We start from the raw sequence: 6,159 nt of genomic DNA, 5'->3' as shown, positions 1-6,159 counted from the left end.
GTCATCTTACGATATCTTCTTTCACCATTAAAAACATAAAAATCAACGCTTACCACCCAGGTGCGTACCCTAACCCTATAATTGATAATGTCCATAAATAAAATAATATGTACATACATGTACATATATGTACATACATAAAATGTCCAAAAAATCGGTTAATGTTTTGGTAACATGAAATATTAATGTGACCAGTGAATAAATAAGTTGTACTGTCTGGGGACAAAATATTAGAATTTATGTGACGGGTTGATTCATTTCACACCATATCTATACTAAAGAGGTAAAGTTTGTTAGTTTGTATGTAGGGGATAATCTCCGGAGCTAATGATCGAATCCAATATTTTTTCACGTGTGAAAGATTATTCCGGAGTGCTATATTGTTAGATTATATTTATATCATACAATTTCCTTTATTAATAAATCAACCCAAGCGAGGCGGATCGCTAGTTATTAATAAAAGTACATTCGTCTAGCCTATATAAAAAATGGGTAAGTTACTTTACCTGTTCTTTGTTATAGAAATTATTCTTATTTCCACCGCAACCGGAGTATATTCTTTTCTTACAGACCTTCCAAAGTGAATCGTAGTACCATCTTTCGATAGCCCCAAAGCAGAATCCATAGTCAAACGACAAACTGCACCACTTCGGCCTTCTTTCTGTAATACCAAATATTGACAGGTGGCTGTACTAATATTATAATAATATGTCTTTTTATTGTTTGTACTACAGAAATATTGTTGGACATTTTTTAAGGTTCCAGGTTATTTAGAAATGTTGTAAGTCAGAATGTATCCGAGGAATAAAGCGTTTTATAAATGACAAATCTTCACAAATGTGTGTTTTTATGAATATTTCTATAAGTGTTTTTCAGGCAGTACCACTATCTGAATTGTACGAGTAATTGTAGATTTTCGAAGTAACTGATCTGCTTACTTAATAATTATGTCCAATAGAATGCAGCACTTTCCATGCTTACTTAAATTTATTTTTTAAGATATTTAGATGTTTAATTTTGAATTTGTATTCGAATCAAATCAAATCAAAATATACTTTATTCGAATCACCATTATTGAATCGCCATTTGACAAACTATATTAAGTAAAGCTACCACCGGTTCGGAATGTAGATTCTACCGAGAAGAACCGGCAAGAAACTCAGTAGTTACTCTTTTTCAACATCTAAAAATACAGTCATGTTAGTTAAATACAATTATATATGTATGTTATATATCCTGCTTGAAAGTCAACAAGCAATAAGAAATTTATAGAAAAATATTAATTTTGAGGTCATTGATATCAGAGATCACGTTTTCTGGATAGTAATATACTGAGTAATTTTTAGTGGGCGTTTGGAATAAAAATGTCATTTTCTATCTTCAAAGATCCTTAGGTCATATTTTAAGAACATTGACCTGAATCGACACTAGAGCAATATTGATTTCTCTGAAACGCTGCGCGTGTCAAAAGCACGTTCACGGTTTAATCAGCCTAAACCCTGTTACCCTTAATCACCGGACTGGTTGCGAAAATCGGATGAAAATCGTTCCAGATATTGGTATTCTTTGTGGTCAATTTCTAAATTATATTTTCATAGTCTATGTGTATTATATACTGGTTATTATAAGTTTTGCGTAATAGTAGCGTCTCGTTGACTCTTGTAATTTGTTCTTGGTGTTAACTGGTGTTTCAACAGTATCTATCATTTTTAGATTATTCAATTTGTATGTAGCATTTACTTGGGGCAAGCCTTTCTGGAAACCACCCACTCATCACATATAGCCTAATATCTATCGTCAAACAGTAATACTCAGATTTGTTGAGTTCCGATTTGAAGTTTGAGTGAGGCAGTGTAACTACAGGCACAAGGGCTAATATATCAGTTTCCAAGGTTGATGGCGCTTAGGTGCTATAGGGAATGGTTTATATTTCTTACGGCGATAATGTCTATGAGTAATGGGGACCACATACCATCAGGTAGACTATTTGCCCATCAGTATAATTATTTTATATAAAAAAATAAGCTAGTAGATACCAATCTACTGGATTGAGAATCGATTCTTGAATATTGTGATGTGGCATTACATTGTTGTGGCATATTTGATCTGCACTTCTTTTCTTTAGTAAATATTTGCTGATATTTTTATAAACTTACTTGTTAGTCCGGATTGGCTGAGACATATCGTCATGCATTCCCTATTAGTATCGAATCTGTTCCCATTTCCTTGACATCCTCCCCATATAAATAAGGAACAATTACGATCAGATGGTTGATAAAAGTACATGGGGATTTCAGACCGACATGGACCAACGTCTGGTTTTAAGAGACATGTTTTATCGATAACTGAAATTAAAATATAAATATGACAACGGAATTTACTGTAATATATTTCAGAAATTATTGTTGAGTATCGGGGATTATAACAGGATTTCGTTGAAATTAAAGTCGTCATTCAAAACAACATTAATCCGAGTATTCTCACTGCATATGTATTTTGTAATAACTTTTACTATAATATTATATTTGCAAGCGTTTGGGTTAATTCCGAATCGTACCGGTACCGTGACGATAAACGTTCCGTTAACGTAGAGGATGTTGTGCGTGGCGCGAATTCTGTACGTAACATACTTCGGTGGTTCATATTATTATAATATTATACTAATAAAACTTTATTTTCATTTATTTAATTCCATATTTAATTGGTTTTCTATATCTTCCAATATTTTTATATTTCCATGTACCACATTAGTCATTCCGTGAAGGCTACATTTATTATTATTATTATTTTAGGAAGAAATTTAGAATTTCAGAGTAAAGACAAATTGGTAAATGATCACCGCCCATAGACAATGGCGCTGTAAGAAATATTAACCATTCCTGACATAGCTAATGCGCCGGCAACCTTGATAAGTAAGATGTTATGTCCCTAGTGGCTCTTGTCACACTGGCTCACTCATCCTTCAAACGAGAATAATACTGAGTTCTGCTGTTTGGTGGTACAATATTTGATGCGTAAGTACCTACCCACAAATGCTTGCACAAAGTCCTAACACCAAGTTAAACAGTTTTACACATTGACAACTTTGCTACGCGATCCCTTATTCTCTTTATTTTGCTTTATGAATATCGTTCAATGAGTATTTATAAAATCAGTAATTTATTTAATACAGGTAAATAACAAATTCAAAATTAAAGAAATAATATGAATATTTAACTCAAAATGAAATACCACTGGGCTGATGAATCGTCGCCCTCGTTAAGTCATTCTTCAATGTATTATAAACTATTTTCGCTTTTGTACGAAAAATCAAACATATATTAAAGTAAAATAACCAAATGAAACGTGAAAACATTTTTAAAACGAATATTTTTAAGTATCAAAACACGAACGATATTGAATCACTAGAAACAGCGATCAGCAGTAAACTAATATTTTTATTACAATATTTTATGCATAAAATATTATAGTTAGTTTTCGTCGCTTTGATAGAAAATAATATTATGCTTGAAACAGAACAAATCTTCAATGAAATTATATTCTCAATGTATTTTTAATACAAGCAACTACAAACTGCTTCACATAAATATATAATATACCGGTAAATGGGCCACCTGCTGGTGAGCGGTCACCACCGCCAGTAGACTTCGGGGCTGTTAGAAATATTAACTGTCCCTTACTTCGCCAAGGCGCCACAAACTAAGATGTTATGCCCTAGTGCCTGTAGTTACACTGGCTCACTCGCCCTTCAAACACAACAATATCAAGTATTGCTGCTTGGTGGCAGAATATCTGATGAGTGGGTTTTACCTACCAGACGGACTTGCACAAAGCCCCACCACCAAGTAGTTAAATTAAATTCTAGAAATGTAAATGCACTGCTGAGCCTCGTTTCACTTTAAGGGGCAGTTTTGGATGTCATCACGTTGTTCCAATACGTGTTGGTAGATATGCATGTGGCAGAATTCATTGAAATTAGACACAGGTTTCCTCATGATATTCAACACCTGATGAATATGCAAATTCAGTATTGCTGAAGATCGATCTCGGATAAATAATTATGGGATACTAATTTTAAGTAAATAGCTAGAAATAGTACCAATAATCATTGGATAATTTCGTAAATATAATATTTAAAAACAGTTATTGCTGTAAACTCAACTTTGAATGTTATATTTCTGAATATAATTATTACTACATTATTCCTAATTTTATATTATAAACTACAATGAACCGGATAAGTCCCGGACACGGAACACAAACTAAATCTCATGTTTGTGATTGAATTGTGATTGAAGATAAGTGTTAGTGAGCGGTACGAAAAATATTAAAGTGATTTCCAAAACAACATAATATGCTTCAAAAAGGAAAACGGAAATACAAAAAAACATATTACAACATATAAAATCTTAGATCACAGAGTTGGTGAAACATAATTGACATGTGTGATTTATATTTAGAATATTGTGGGCGAAAATTTGCTTGACGACGATCGTAAAATGAATTTAAATAATATTTATAATAATGATAAAAATGAATAATTATGATCTCTAGACAAATGAGTGTAAACATTGGTACACTACGGTAGTGTTTTTTCATCTGAAGAAATGAAAAGACGACATGATCAGGTCGGAGATTATGCGCAAGACCATAGCTTTGCATGAGTTCTGAAACATTGATATGACTTAATACTGGACATTTTCTGATATATCAAGATTTATTTTATGATGAGGTCGCACGGGATGACGTGAGACTGTATAATGAAGCCGCATTGTAAATTTTAAGTGTTAAGTTCTTCGAAATAGACAACTTCACGCCTAATCTTATTATACAATATTTATTTTTATACAAATTGTATAGCTATGTAGGTATAGGTAGCAAGGTACACGCAACTTATTTTTATTGGCACGAGACGGGGACTCGAAATCTAGACCTGGGCATCTACAACATTTCAAGCAGGGAACAAGACAGCAGATGAAATCAGGTAGAATGAATAAAATTGATCAACTTGTTCTATTAAAATACACACGTACATGCGAGCAAAATGTATATAATAAAATTTTACAAAATATATTTTTTTCGATAAATATAGTTTTTTACATAATGTTACGGGTGATTTCATTTTGTTTGAATCTTTTTTTTTATATTTTCCATTGCCTTTTAAATTTGACGGCTCTTTTATGTGGGAACAAACATTTACCCTTTATAATATTAAAATCCGTTCTCTTAAAATAAAATTTGTCGAAACATTGAAATTGGAAATGAAAAGGTATATTTTCGTGAAGGAATTTTTCTTTCAAAAATAATTTAGGGAAATATGAGAATACTAAGGCCAATTCTAACAATTCTTTGAAATTTTCGACCAAAGTAATTAGAACTTTTAAACTCGATTTTTTTTCATTTTAGTATCTTATAAATTGAAATTTTGTATTACGACGGCGATATTCAAATTAGAATTGAGACTGTAACTCAATCTTAATTCGATTTCAGTGTTTGTGATAACCGGTCTAAGTCACCTGGTGGTAAATAGTAAATCATCATAGATATTGGCGCTGTAAGAAATATTAACAAATACTTATTACTAATGTGAGGCCTATCTTACAACCTAAAATGTTATATCCATTATGCCTGTAGTTACACTGGTTCACTCCCTCTTCAAATCAGAACACAACGATACTATACTTTACGATACGATACGACGCAGAACAAAAGTGAAAAACAGACGTATAGTTGGACGAAAGTTATTTATAAACAATTATTGAGGAAATTAACAACAATGGACATAACATCCTAGTTCCCAAGGTTGGTGGCGCATAGGTGATGTAAGGAATGGTTAATATTTCTTACAGCGCCTTTGTCTATGGGCGGTGGTGACCACTTACCATCAGGTGGCCCATATGCTCGTCCGCCAACCAATGCCATAAAAAAAATGGTAAATATAAGGAATATACAGTGTCGCAAATGTGCCTTATATATATTTAAATAGAATCGAGAAGAGCCCCATCTTTGCACACCGAATTTGGAAGACTTCTATAATTTATATTTTTATGATACTATTCTATTCTGTATATTTGTAAAATTTATAAATCCACGAAATATTACAACATATATTACAAGTGCTTTACAAGTGCTTTAGCTACTTACATTGGGATCAGAGTA

The sequence above is a fragment of the Vanessa tameamea genome, chromosome 12 (assembly GCF_037043105.1).
Source record: "Vanessa tameamea isolate UH-Manoa-2023 chromosome 12, ilVanTame1 primary haplotype, whole genome shotgun sequence".
Lineage (NCBI taxonomy): Eukaryota > Metazoa > Arthropoda > Insecta > Lepidoptera > Nymphalidae > Vanessa > Vanessa tameamea.
This window is presented reverse-complemented; position numbering follows the sequence as displayed.